Source organism: Coffea arabica, chromosome 1e, assembly GCF_036785885.1.
Source record: "Coffea arabica cultivar ET-39 chromosome 1e, Coffea Arabica ET-39 HiFi, whole genome shotgun sequence".
Lineage (NCBI taxonomy): Eukaryota > Viridiplantae > Streptophyta > Magnoliopsida > Gentianales > Rubiaceae > Coffea > Coffea arabica.
In genome coordinates, this window is record NC_092311.1 from 32,755,178 (window position 1) to 32,771,236 (window position 16,059).

The window sequence follows — 16,059 nt, forward strand, 5'->3', positions numbered from 1 at the left end:
AAGGAAAAATCCTATTGGGTCTAGCGTTGGACCAGCCCTTTCTATGGATTCCTACTAGCGTTGGACTAGTGGAAACGTACATTCATCCATCACATTCATTCATAGCTATGGAAAGCGAGTAGACATGTCCAACACTTATAAACACGTAGCACATAACACTTAGCATGCTCGACTAGATGCAAGAGCCTAATAAAGCAAATTAACACATAGTGACTAAACATGCAAGACACATAAAGCAATTAAAGCCCTAACTATTACATTTGCTAGCTAGGCACATGTCTTCAACAGGTCTTCATCGAATGCTCCTCCAAGCCCTATCTATTACAAGCCAAGAGGTGTACACATACCCCATAATGAAATGCTTAAATAAAAGTAAAAGTAAATGAAACAAATGCAAGGAATTAAGTAAAGGCAAGGAAAGCGAAATAGGCATGCATATTCACATAACACGTAGGAGCACGTAGGAAAAATAAACTCAAGAATATAGAAGTTACCTCCCTTGCAATGGAAATCGAGTAAATGAGATATTAGCTTCAAAACAATAAAAAGGTCAAGGTACCAATTTATTTGGCAAATAATCACAAAGGATAAAAAATAAGCATGAATTTGAATCAATTAAATCATGTCGACAATTCACATTTAAGAAGTCAAGAGAAGAAAGGACCTGATTGCAAAGATTGACAAAAGTTTGGGGCCAAAATTAAAGAAAAATAAAGTTCAAGGACTCATTTGCAAATAAAGTAAGGACCCAATTGAATGAAACTGAAAGTTGTTGGGGCCATAGTGAAAACACTCGAAAAGTCAGGGGACTGGAATGAAATTTCGTTATCAGGCTTCTTGGCAAAACAGGCCATTGGGCCATTTGTATTTATTTCGTGGGCCAAGACCTTCCAAACCCAATCGGAAATCCCAAAACAAATGGGAATGGGCCATTGTCACCTTTCTTGGGCCAAGATCACTTGGCCCAATCGGGAGTCCAAGGAAAAACAAGGGGGCTAGTATATTATTTTTGCCCAAACAAAAAGATGGGCCTTGACCCTTTAGCCCAAACCAAAAAAAAACAAACCAAATAAACTAAAACAACTTTCTTAAACTCAAACAAAAATAAACTCTTGGCCCAAAACACTTGTTTCATTAAATCCAACATGATAAAATCAAATAAAATTAATAATCCCCAATTAGAACCTACAAACAAGAATTAATCTAGTTAAAGGACTATTCATGCTTATTAAAAGATGACTCAAATCTAAAAGGGAGAAACAAAAGCACTTTTTCCAATTTTCGGGTCATATCAGAACAAGGGGGACTTGGGGGGTTCATATGCAATAAAAGCAGGGACCTAATTGAAGGACTTATGAAAGTGTGGGAGGCAAATGGGACTGAAATTGCAGTTCTGAACAAATGTTCATCTTCTCCAACGAGCTAATACCAGTTAGCATTTCAGCAACCAGAAATCTGGTTTCAATTTCTAACCATTTCAACGAACAATGAGACTCTCAATACTCCCTCTCATAACATCAATTCGAATTCAAGCATAAAGACATGAGACTAAAACAGGAAAGCTACAACGACTCAACACAGCAAATGTTCCATTTTCTTCATACGTAAAGCAAGCGAAATCATCTTCAAGTAGAAGGTTCATTCGGGCATTTTAACAAACAGCAAATGGGCATGAAAAAACTCAACAGATTTCTGCTCAAATTACATTACAACCGGCCCCAAAATTATCAGAAAAACAAAGAATTCAGTCCAATCAACATATGCATCATGTGTATTCAGAAATTAAGATCAACTAACAGAAAAATTGCATCAAATGATGCCACGGCAGACCCATTTCAAAGCTTGAGAGAAACTGAAATTTGAAGAAAATAACTTACAGGGCTATAATTTCTGAAGTCGAATTGAATCTGGAGAGGGGGGGTGGCGCTGATGGTAGACGGCTCTGTGGAGATGGCAGTAGAAGCCCCTGCTGCTTTGATGGCTACGGTGGCAGCGACGGCAGTGGGAGTTGAAAGGCGGCGGCAGAGGTGGAGAGTAGCAGACAGCAACAGCGACGAGTGCGGCCTGGAGGTGGCTTGGGCAGGCGGTTGGCTGCTTGTTGGTCGCGCCGGAGAAGAAAGGTGGCGCACGAGGTGGAGGTGCCGTGGCGGGGCTCGGATTGCGGCGGACCTCCTGGTCTTTGTTTCCTCACTTTTCGTTTAGTTCTTTCGCCTCTGCCCAAAATTCCTCCTCTAAATTCCAGATTTCGGCCGCCAGTTTCTTCTTTTTTTTTAGTTCCGTTTCTTGCTCTTCCTAAATTCCTCCCAGCTATCTTCTCCGTTTTCTGTTCCCTTTTACTCTCCGCAGCCTCCTTCTCTGTTTTTTATCCCCTCTATTTCTTAGTCTTCCCCTTTTTTGGTCCGTAACCCCCCAAGCTCCCTCTGTTCTTTCCTTTTTGCTTTAATTCTGCCCCCAAAACCCAGACGTTGCAATCCTCCTTCCTTTTGCTACTTAGCCTTTCCTTTTTTGTTGATTCCCTCCGACGGAAACCTCCCCTCTGTTTTCCTTTTTCATTCCTTTCGCCCCCAGCTTCCCCTTGTTTTTGTCTAGCCTCCGTCTTTCTCCTTGCTCGCTAGCTTTTTGTTTTTCTTTCTTTCTTTCTAGCTTTCTGTTCTAGATTTCGGCCGTCCCTCGCGCACCCCCTTATTGCTTGCGGCTGTTTGCCTTTTAAAGGCACCCCAAAGAAGGACTAAACCTAAGATGAAAGGCTAAGATCTCATCCTCCAAAAATAGGCTTATGTGCAAAAATAAGATAAAGTAAAACCCTAACATCGAAACAAATGAAAATTAAAAAATTAAATGATTAAAGTTTAATTAAATAATAAAATGACTTAAAAAATACAAATAAAAATAAAATGAAATTAATCAAAAACAGAAATAATATCAAACAAAATTCCTTAAAAATTTGGTGTCTACAGCCGGGACTCAGTCGCTCACTACAGTCCTCAACCCAATTACAATATAAAACTCAAAATTTCATCAAATTCTCCAATGATTACATATTTCAAATGCAGCGGAAACTGATTCCAATCGTGGAACGTATACTTACATCCATATCAATTTCAAATATTTATACAAGACCAACTCGTACACAAAATAGATCCAAACTTAAACTGTACACGATATAAGCCATCCAGTCACGTGAATAAGCACTCCCAGCTTTTCTTCGCCTTGAGCCCTGTGGGGGGGGAATAAAACATTTTTGGGGTGAGCTAAAAGCTCAGCGAGTAACCATTAAAATCAGTAATCAAATCGGTTTCACAATAGTTCATTTCAATGATGTCATATATCAAATGATAAATCCAGAAACAACTACAACATTTGCAAAACAGTAAATATGGATTATCAATAATTCAAGAAACATTTACAATGGAAAGCGATAGTAACATTCATGAAAGGATACATTCATTCTCCTGACATTTCCTCGCTCATTTGATCATTTATTTCATTTCATTCACCCCGTCCCTGGCTTTTGGCCAGGCTCCACCAACCTACATAGGTAATACTCGAGTATACCAAACGTTCACCCAAGTTCCTAATCGCCTGACCGAGTCCGCTTCTGGCTCAAGACGACCGGTAACAAGGGGCAATGGCCAGTTCAGCCCAAAAGGCTTACATTCATGCGCAAGTAACATTTCAATCGAAAATTTCACATTTATCGAGGTCGAGTGCGATAAAGTACACACTCGCCCCGAAAACTCGTTTTGGAAATCATTATAAGCGCTTAACACGTTATCAACCAAAATACAAGTCATGAAGTCAAGAAATATAGCAAACAAGGCACACTCACATGCCAGCACACATGATATGCAAGAAAACATTTTAAAAGTAACTTTGGAAACAGTTCAAGAGTAAATAATGTAAGAAACGGTTCATAAATAACTTTAGAAATAGTTTGAGGTCACTCACCTCCACGGCTTCCATCATTCAAGTCCAAGCCTTTCACATGAAACTTAAGGTAACCAACGCTATTAAAAATCGGACAGCATTTCCCCATAAATTCATCCTTTCCATCCTACAATCAAACCCAAGCACAAAGCAATTAACCACAATTGCTCAAAACCAGAAAACAGTTTTGACGTCCTTTTGTGGTAATGGCACCAAAGGTATTACGAGTATCGGATGGAGGTCCAAGATCCACCGTTTCGAAGCTAAGAACCAGGGCTACAACAATGTAGAAGGCCACTCAGTCCAAATCCTAGCACAACTAGGTCAAAAATGCAGAAAACCAACCCAGAACCGTAATTGCAGGTTCCCAAATCACACAATGCTGTAATTCGTCCAACTCAGTCTACACAGGTCCAAATGCATTGATTCCAAAGGCACATGAAAGCTAAGACATCAAGCTACATTTCATCAGAAGACACCAACAACCAAATCCAAACCAATTCCAGTCAAAACAGACAATTACTATCGCAGTTCGCACATTCTGTTCACCAAAAACAGCAACAGTAAAAACGGCATAACTCACTCTATACTACTCCAAATGCCCTGAAATTTTTCAGGCACTTCAAACTCATCAATACCTACAACTTTCATGTTTTGAGCAAAGTCCAATTCGGCCTCTATCTATGACCTAAAATTTCGGACAGATTAGGGGTTCATGAACCCTAACTTTTCACATTTCATTCCAAATCCAAAATTGATTGCATTTATCATCAATTCACACCTACTAGAGTCAAAGCCCCTTATTACCAACCATCAAAAACAACCACACCATCAAGATCATATGAAACCAGAAAATTCCTCATAAAATAAAAAACTCAACCAATTCACTTCAAATCAAGAAATAAAACACATAATCCCTCACTTAAGCCACCATTAGGCATAAATTCAACATCATTAGAGGAAGGAGAGGTGTTCATCCACCACTCACCTTAGCAAAACAAGAGGGAGAGCTACTTGTCACCTTAGCTTCTCAAACAACTCCACCAAACAACTCACAAACACTAAGTGAAGAGGTTTTATGGAGAAATTTGAAGTTTTAACGGTTGGATCAAGAGATTGAGCAAGAAAATGGAAGGCAAAAGTTAAGGGATTTTCTTTCTTTTCTCCTTATGTTGCTCGGCCAAGAAGAACCAGAAAATGAAGAAGATTAAGCTAGTTTATAAGGTAAGAAGGTAGGAAAAATAAGGATTAATTTCCACCACAAGTTTTGGCTAACACTTGGTCTAATTTCAACCACACAAATTTTCTCTTTCCTTGTTTTTTCTTTGCCTTAAATTTCGGCCAATAGGATGGCCAAGAGGGGAAAGATATTTTGCTCCATTAATGATAAACTTGTATGGCAAGAAAGTGGAATCAAGTGGTGCATTTAACCGGTAGTGCGTGGGTCCCACGTTCAAAATACGCTTTTAATTTCTCAAAAACTAACCGATACTAGACAAATTATTTTAAAACTATCTTTGCTCATAAACTTTATCTGGGGAATTTTTCTAATCAAGAAAATGTAGATAAGGCAGGCGTTGAAACAATTAAACCCTAGAAAATTAGAAAATTTCCGGGTTCTCAAACTCATTTTTTTTTCGGGGCGTCACACCTTGAGAGTTAACATCATGTCTAACTATCTACATGCATTTCATGCCTCTTCTCATGTTCTTCCTCACATAGTAATTGCTTTTCATGTGATTTTTTTAACAACAAAAATTACACATAACCAACGAGTTATTTGCATAAATAGGTTTAATAAATCTTATTTGTCTTCTCTTATAAACAGCAAAATCATTTGCAACAGAATTTATCTTCTTCTCATAAGTGCCAAGATGAAGCTTTGTTCCATTTCTTTGAAAGCAGTTTTATTTCTTGTATTGGAGAAACTCATTTAGATTATCCATTCTTCTTTTCAGATCACTTTGTTCCTCTTTGAACATTTCACAAATCCTTATTTTTCTATCAAACTTATTTTATAAATCAATCTCATTCTTTTTCAAGAAATCATTTTCAGTTTTCAGCTTCTTGTTTTCTTGAAAAAGGCATGCATTATCCTGAAGAAAAAAAAACTAATTTTCTGTTTTAATTTCTTGTTTCTAACATAAAATTCTTTCAAACTATCATGTAATTTTTCAATGAAAGATTCAAGATCATCATCAGTTTCATCATCACTTTCAAATTGAGAGTTACAAGTTGTTACCTCATTATCTTCACTGGCCATAAAAGCTAATTGAACAGATTCTTCTTCCTCTTCAATTTCACCATCGGAGTTGCACTCATTCCATGTGAATTAAAAGTTGTTGAATCTTGATTTTCTTCCTTCTTTCTTCTTCTTCATTAGACACTTACTCATATAGTGTCCAAATTGACCGCATTCATAGCATTTGTTATCTTACTTTTTGTTGGCCTCTAGCTTTCCATTGTTTCTTGCATTGTTGAATTGATTGGGATTCGGATTGCTAGGTCCTCCTTTTCTGAATCTCCTTTTGTTGAGAATTCTCTTGAAACTTTTTGTGATGAGAGTTAGATCATTGTCATCCACATCCATATCTTCTTTATCCAAGGAAGCCGAGTCATCTTTATCTTGAGATACTTTTAGAGCAATGCTCCTTCTTACCTTTGCATCTTCTTTTTCTTGTATTTTAGTCTTAAGTTTCAGCTCATAAAAGGTTAGAGAATTAATAAGAGATTTAATAGACATAAAATTCAAATCTTTAACTTTTTCAATAGCAGCCACCTTACTCTCCCAATTCTTGGATAAAACATTCAAGATTTTTTTATTTTTCTCTCCTAAGGAGTATTCTTTTTCTAACACCTCTAAATCCTTAATAAGATCATTGAATCTATAATACATTTTATCAATATTTTCATGAGGTTCCATCTTAAATGACTCATACTTAACAATCAAGATAGATTTCTTTTGTTCTCTAACATTTTCACTACCTTCATGAATTTCTCTCAGTTTATCCCAAATTTCCTTAACTGACTTACAATCCTTAACTCTAATAGATTCATTTGAGTCTAAAACACTATATAACACATTCATAACTTTTGCAATTAAGGTGAGATGATTTCTATCCTCTGCAGTCAATTCATTTTTTATTTTTTGTCTAGATCTATGAGTGTTTTCATATACTATACAGGTATCATATGGACCTTCATTAACAATAAACCACAATTCAATACCAATCGATTGCAAGAAGATAATCATTCTTTCTTTCCAACTCACAAAATTTGATCCATTAAACATTGGAGGTTTAATCACAGATTATCCTTTAAAAAATATGGCATTGTTGGTTATCATTTTTACTCCTAATCCGCTTGAGGTTAATCTCTAGGAAACCAAGTTTTGACACCAATTGTAAGGATCGAAGACAATCTAAGAGGGAGGTGAATTAGGTTTATTAAAAGGCTAATCAAGTTATGGGCACTTTTTACTCAATATGAAATTTATCCTCTTTTCTAAGTGATCACACAATAAATCAATCAATGAATGAACAATATCACTTGAGAGAAGTAGAAGAGATAAGCAATTTAAGAATCACAACATAACAATAAGTAAATGAGAAGAAAGGAATTGCAAACCAATTGACTACCAAGCTCCTCTTAAACTTGAAGATCAATTCAAACAAGTTTCTTCAAATTGATGAAATACAACTAATCTTGTGTACAAAGCAAGGCTTACTTCCTCCTTGCCCCAAGTTCCACTCGGTCAAGTTAGAAAGTTTTACTATCTCTCAGGACAACCCTCACAGAGCTACACTATTGAAGTATTCACTCACAAATGAAAAGTTTACAATGAATTTCATACCACCAAGACTACAAATCTTCCTTGGAGAGTGTTTTCTCACTAAAACTACTCTATATATTTTGTATCTTCAATGTGCAAAAGTTATTTGAAGTTTTTGACCATGCTCTATTTATATGAGACCAAGAAAGTACTTCATTAATTCTTCCAACGGATAGAAGGCAGGTGAAGAGTCAACTAGCCATTAGAAGTATCGGACGTCCGGTACAGCTGATGCTTGCGTCCGACAGCAGATAGGTTGGAGTATTGAACGTTCGGTACAGCTGATACTTGCGTCCGACAGCAGACAGTGAGTTTGAGAAATCATCTTAATTCTTTCGGACGTCCGGTACCTCTAATGCTTGCATCCGAAAATAGATAGTGAGTTTGAAGGAATTTTTTAATTCTTTCGGACGTCTGGTAATGGAGTTCTTCATGCGTCCGAAGTGCTGCATTGTTTATCGGACGTCCGATGTTGTCTTCGCGAGCATCCGATAGCTTTCAACTTCCTTTATCTCTTTCAAATGCTCTTGTTCTTTGAATCAGATTTGCTTCATAGTTGAAAGTATTTCTTGAAGAGATATTAGTATCATCCATTGTTTTGTAAACATCAAAAGTTAGGGATCAAGGTCAACAATTATGATCTAGCAAAATTTCCGAGAATGTAACCAAAGTTGCAACGTTCTTCTTTCCTTCTAATTTGTTGTCTTGATATTCCAGATTTGTTGTTTCTTTAAAGTTCATCCTTTCTTGCTTTTAACATCTCAAATGCCACATGCATGATAAGGTTAATGTGTTATAAGGTGCATTAAATCACGATATGAAAATTTGCAGCCAAAATCCATGGAGAAAGCTGGGAAAATTCTTCCTCATCCTTCTTGGCTAAAGTTGAAAAAATTCCAGCAAATAGATAGTTTGGAAAATGAATTTTTTCCTAACAAAATTCTTTATTTTTCACTCAAACTCAACATGCATGTGATGATTATTGTATTATGAGGTATATTGAACCACAATACGAAATTTGCAGCCAAGATTTGAAGAGAAAAATTGGAAAATTCTTTCTTTCCCTCTCTCGGCCATCTCAACAGATTCTAGCAACCTTTCTTCAACAATTTCAACCAAGATTACCAATGTTTTTACCATACTCAAAGGAAAATATCTTATAGGACAAGAGATGAAACGTATATCATGCATTTGCTAGTAAGTTCCACCAAAAATTTCAAACAACAAGCTGCATATCTAGCTCTCACTTCCTTGGCCATAAGAAAATTTTCCAACAAATGAGCAGTCATTAAATAGGTTTTTCTTTAGTAAAACTCACTTTTCTTATCAAAAACCAGTATGCAACATATGTAATTAAGAGTATTGGAAGATTGAGGGGTTTTATTACAAGTTTTACCTCCCTTTCTGTGAAAACCTAAGCTGGAAAATGCGGACAGCCTACTTCCTTTCTTGGCTTCTCAAGAAAATTGCACCAGGCTTCTCTTCCTTCTCCCTTCAATTTGGCTAGTATAAACACCAAGAGGCTACAGCTTTCTCCTAACTCTCAACTCTCTTTTGTGCATGGGAATGCAATGAGAACTCGATTTCAGCTGGAAGCAAAGAGGAACCAGAAATGCTTTTCCCTCTAGTTTCTCTCGGCTGGAAATGTAGTTAATACACAAGGTTTCTCTCAGCTAGAATTGGAGACAAGACACTCTAGTCTCCCTCGGCTAAAACAAGGAAGCAAACTCTAACTTTTCTCACAACTTTTCTTCTTCCTCTCGGCTAGAAAATGGAGCAAGACCAAAAGAAAGCTTTGACTATAGGAGTTTATGTCTTGCATGGTTACCGACACTTGGCTCTTAGTCATCTCCACTTGTCAATCATATGTGAGTTGTCAAGAGTTATTCTAACAATTACCCCTCACTTCTATATTATCATGTTATGTCCCCACTAATTTTTTATTCTAGTTAGTTTTAATTCTTATAAGGGTTGATCCTACACCAATTTAGGGTACAATCAAGTTGTTTAATTACAAGTAAACTAGTAATTTAAATAATAACAAGCAAATCACAACATACTCAATTCTAGATAAAACATAAATTGCACAATTAATTTCGGGCTCTCACAGACAGCAAGGAATAACACAAAACCGTAGATGTTCTATAAGGAGTAAATACGGACAGAATTGAAACAAAAAAACTTATAAAGACACGAACAAAATATGCTTGATATCGTCAACTAACTCTGATAACCAAGCTAATATGAATCCATCTAAAGGGCCTAAACTCGTATCCTACCAAGCCCTGGACCTAGATGAAGAATCAAGTTGGATTGCGGAAACTCTAGACTCTTCTAAGCCACGAATCTATGAATTAAGAAAATTCTTAACCCACAACTTAATAATTTAGCGAACCAAAGTTGGTGATAGAAGAATGCCACAACCAAGGGTAATTACTTGACTGATATGTTCAAATTGAATACTCTCAAAGAACTCTCAAGTATTCAAGAAAAGACTCTCTTGGACAAGAGAAAAGTGATAACTCACGTTAATTTTGAAAAAAATTTTGATTAGCATTAAACGTTGGAGAGATAGGCTATTTATAGCCTTACATGAATAAAAAACCTAATGTGATTTGAACTCACTCATTTACCTAAAACTAATGACTAGAATTCGGCTAAAATAAGAACAATGTTGGCCGAATTATTAAGCTGAAAAATAACGACTAAAACAGCAAGGTAAATGACAAATATACCCTTACTTAACAACCCTAAACAATTGACTTCAATAGTTAAGAAAATTACTAACGAAACTACTCTTCATTTGAGACAACAAGTTGGAGCAAAGTAACACATGAGAGCTCTTCAAGTTAAAAGCCTTCAATGGTGCACATATCTTCATCACTGCGATCTTGAATAGCACAAACAAGTGCTTGTAATGACTCTCTAAGTTTTCTTGCAGCGACCTCGTGACCAGACCTCTTGAAACTTAAACAACTTGTTCACTTGAAACACGATCAGCCTTAAACCTTTTGGACCTTTCATCAATTAGTTTGCAAGTCTAGAGCTAATTAGTTTGCGAGTCTAGAGCTCCAGTGATGTCTAAGCTGCATCAAAGGCATGGGATAAATATAGAAAGAAAGAAGGGAACAAATCGGCCAAGTTATTGATCCAATGTTGGCACTGGATTCATTGACATGTTTTGTGGATGAATGTGTAGTTTGTGATGTAATTGTACTCTAGCATCTATGTTTTGCACATGCTAATGTAAAATTGGTTGACTAAATAGTCGTCTTTTGGATTTTAGCACTTGCGAATTTTTTTGTAGTATTGTCAGTTTTTGAAAACCAAATTGCACTTGCCAAGAGTGAACAATCTGGCAGTCCAAAACACTAGAAATATATAGCTCTGTCCAAAAATGAGTCATTAAAGCATATCTTTCTAAGATTTTCATAACTTTGGCTTTATGCAAACAAACATCAAAGACTTGCATTACAGATGTTAAAGGTTCGGTAAATCCTGCCCAGACAACATTACAAAGTTCACAAGAAAGATTAGATAATCTTGCCCATAATTCATTACAAACTAGATGTTGCATTTAGTCAAGAACAATGTCAACATTACATCAGCCAAAAGATGTTAAAAGATTCATGAAATCCTGCCCAGGCAACATTACAAAGTTCATAGAAAAGATTAGATAATCCGGCCCATAATTCATTACAAACTAGAAGTTGCATTTAGTCAAGACAATGTCAACATTACGTCAGCCAAAAGATAAATAATCTGGGACTTGAACATTAGCAAAAGGACTAAAATAGTAGCTCCAAAAGATGAATAATCTGGGACTTGAACATTAACAAAAGACTAAAATTGCAGCTCCTTATTCTCGAGCATCAGCAACACCAATTCATCTTCACTTTGAGCGTCCGAGATGGATGTGAACATTTCTAATTCTAAAAGGTGCGGTAGAAGGTAGAGTTGGTTGAGTTGGCAAACCAAAAATTTTCCTTAGATTTGGTTGAGCAGTAGGGGCAAATGATATGATGTTATCCTCAACAGCATCAGGATTATTTTGGCCTTGCGAGCCTACTTTCCTTGCACTTCTTCTTCTGGTACTTCTCTGTAACAATTAGCAACAAACGTAATTGAAAACCAACCACCACATAGTAGTTGAAATACCATTTACATATCTAAAGTAATTATCATAAAAAGGGAATTGATTTACTCATAGCAATAGGATATCTTTTGGATGATTTTCTTGCGGCTTTATTTGCAATAGTATTGCTGCTTCTAACCTTAAATTAAAAAAGAGACATACCAGAACCATTACGTTAAACACAAATTGTATGTGCATTATAGGATAATTGATTTACTCACAAGAATATTCTCCATTAGGCTACCAACTTCTATTTAGGACAAGACACTTGCACATTGCACATTAAACAATCCATCTTGAACTTGTGAAAGACTTACACCCTTAGTTACATGACTGTCTTGACCAATTTCACAGGTCTGACCAACTACTGCAGCTGCTTCTTTTCTAAGTTTACATGTCCTTGTGTTATGTCCCCGGTCACCACAATATGCATACTTACAAACTTGCTCATTCTTCTAGCCTTCTTCTTTGTCTCCTTTGTCTATTGTACCTCATCAACAGATTTTCTCCTTTACTTTTTGGGTCTGCTTGGTGCTCTTCCATAAGATGGTGGCAATGGAGGCTTAACATTTACATCCATCCTCTCATATTCACCATTCATAGAAAGAACATAGAGGTCATAACACTTGAGATAAGTATTGACAGTGTAGCAATCATCAATAAAATCTATGGGATCTTTCATTGCAGCCCAAATGGCTGAAATGGAATTAAAACAAGGTATACCTGTTAAGTCCCATTTTCTGTAGAAGCATGTTCTGTCTTGAATGCTAACAGAAAAAATTTCATCATATAGACACATAATTTCATAATGTATCTCTCTAACGCTGTGAGGAATATAGTGAATAGCCTTTTCAATGTTGTCCCTCAATCTTTTTCTAATTTTTGGGCAAAATTTGTGCTTATTCCACCTTTCCCGAGCTCTGTCCCTATTTTCTTGCATTCTGGACATGATAACATGTCTCAAGGATTCCATCATTCCTACAATTGGCTCTTCTCTAGTATCTAGAATTTTGCAATTGAATGACTCACAAATGTTATTCAATAGTAAATCACACTTAGGAAAAGTTCTAAAGTGTGATCTATTCCACTCAACAGGATTCTTGTCATCAAACCATTTATTAGTTTCAAGATCTAGTTCTGCAAGTTTCTCCATCCTTCTAACAAATTAAGGCACAATAGTTGTCTTAACAACCTTTCATAAAGCCTTCCTTAAAGCTGATCCTTTGAACCCAATAGCTAACAAATTGCTGTGTAAGTATTTTACACAGAATCTATGGTCAGTATTAGGAAATATAGTGTCACAAGCTTGGATGATTCCTTTCTGTTTGTCACTCGTGATGGTCTATTCATAATCCCTAACAATCTGCAGATCTTCTTTCAATAGTGTTAGAAACCAAGTCCATGAGTCATTTGTTTCTCCCTTAGTTGCTGCATAAGCAATAAGATATAATCCATTATTTGGATCAACTCCTACTACTGTAAGTAGAACTCTACCAACTGGACCCTTCAAAAAAGTTCCATCCAAACCAAATACAAGCCTACAACCAGCCAAGAACCCCTGTTTCACCTTAGCATAATAGATAAAGTTTCTGAAATTTTTCTTACATTGTGACTGCATCACAATAGTTATCTACTAGTTTTAATATTACAGTACTACCTGGATTGCTCCTTTTAATCTCATTGATGTACTTGGGTAATTTGTTATATTGGTCCATCTCACTGCCTTAAGCCACTTCTCTAGCAATCTTCTTGGCTCTATAACCTAGGTGCCTACTCAAATGATATTTTTTGTCTTTCATAATCATATTCTTGAAACTTAAATAATCTAATCTTGGGTTTTGCCTAAATGTCTCAACATACCTTTTTCCTATCCACCCAGATTTCACACTTTTGTTGTGGTATGAAAAATCACACCTATGCTTTTTCTGGAAGGTTCTAATTTTCAAAATCCTACTCCCTTTCATCTTCCTAACATATATACACCAATTACAACCTTTCTTGGAACATATAGTTCTAACTCTTAATTTGTCACTCTTTATGAATTTAAATGGTCTCCTTCTCTTGATATTTCAAGTTCTAATGGCTTCTTTCAATTCTTTGAAATTAGTAAAAGTTTGCCTAAATCTGAGTTTGGGATTATTTGCATCCTTAGGATTAAACATAGGATGTCTTTCTCTCTCATCTTCATCTGACCCATGTAGACTTTCTAAATTAGAACTTGAGTCTGGGACAACATCTATGTCAGAGTTATCAATTTCAGAATCAGAATCATCAGTCATTGGCTTCCTACTTTAAAGTACTATTCTCTCCCTAGCATCTCTTTTACTCTTTTCTTTCCTTTGATTTTCTAGCTCTAACCATTCTGAAGTTTGATCAACATTTTTATCATAGTCATCATCATCAGAATTTTAATCATAATTAGAATCTTTCTCTAAAAAATATCCAGACTCACTACCTGAATTACCCTAAAAGTCATCATCAGATTCATCATCTTCCTCTGTCAGACCCCCATTGTGAGTTTATCAATTCTCTAAATGAGACCTCTATGAATAGATCAACTACCCTATCATATTCAAAATGATCAACACAAAGTCATGTAGCTCTCTATCATGTTGCAGCAAACAAAATCCATATTCTTCTATCAGAATATGGTACTTCTTTTCTCCATAAGTTCTAACTTATTCTTCCAACTTCCTATCCATTCCAAGTAAACTAATGCCACTGACCTCTACATGATCAAATACCCTCAATTCTCCTCCCTTATAATGAACATCAGGTTTTTTTCATATTTGCTCCATAAATACCACTTCATAGTACTTTCTGTGCTGTTACTTTCTGAAATTTAACAGAAATACAAAATAACCGAAAAAGGGAAAGATTCTAAACTAGAATACGTATATAATTGCATGCTAAACTTTAAAAAATTGCATACTTGTCATACAAAGTTGATACCATAACAAAGATAACAAAGACTGTAGTCAAATATGTCCAAATTAACCAGTATCAAAACCCAACACATACAGATATTGTCCGGCATGAAACCTTCCATAGCAAGACACACAAAACTATATCAGAATTGACTATTTATGGGTTTTGGGACCACATTAGTAAGATTTATGTATCATTAAAAGGGTTTTAAGTGAAAAGTGCATACCATAGTTGGGAGATGGTGCCTCGTTCAATTGTATACGCCTCACCGACATTTCTTCTATCGCAGATCCACCACCACTAGCAATCGCAGAGAGATCTTCAATTTTTTTTCATCAACTTGAAGCTATTGTCCTCTCTTTTTGGCTCTAAGCATTTTCTTTCTCGGTTATTTGTAGAGGAAAAAGGAAATTTGTGTTTTTTGTTCTTTGTTTTAAAAATGCAATGTGTTTTAGATTCTCCAATTAATATAAAAGATGAAACAAATACAATAGTTGACTTTTTTTACCCTTTTTGAGTTCAAAAAAGGATAAAAGGCTTTTATGCAGAGGCACGTGACTACATGTGCCGTTACTCCGTGAATAATTGAATGAAATCTGTCAATTTCCAACTTTCGAGCAAAATTGAATAGACTGGGGACAGCATTTGCTTTGAGAAATAGATTGAGAACTGGATCCGTGCATTGGTTACAGATTAGAAGCCAAAACTACAATTTTTCCTTGTTCATAATGAGCCAAAAAGATACTCTTTTAAATTGTATTTTTCTCAAAGAAGTTTGGCGCTCTACCTAGAAAACTCTATCATTATACTAAATTTATGGATTAAAATTGATGGTAGAAATTTCTTAATTTTTATAGTACTCATCTATTTTTTTTCAAAATGATATAGGTCAAAAATAGTTACTTGTGTACAAGACATAGATAGATGATTAATCCATAAAATTAGATCCTCTTGAGTTATATACTATAAAGAGCATTGTAAAGAAATTTGTACAATAATAACAGTCCAATCATATTTTGATATATTAAATAGTGTGATTAGTAAAGGTTTAAATGAGTGGAGTCAAGACTATATGAATTTCACTCAAGCTAAAACGTTTGAACTCGAGATAAGAGTTCGTGGAATTATTAAAACTTGAGTTTAATCTAAGTTTAATAATTCTTTTTTCTTATTCGAACTCAATTTAGTTAGAGCTTAAATGAGCCCAACTAAATAGAGTTCAAATGAGCTTAAGTAG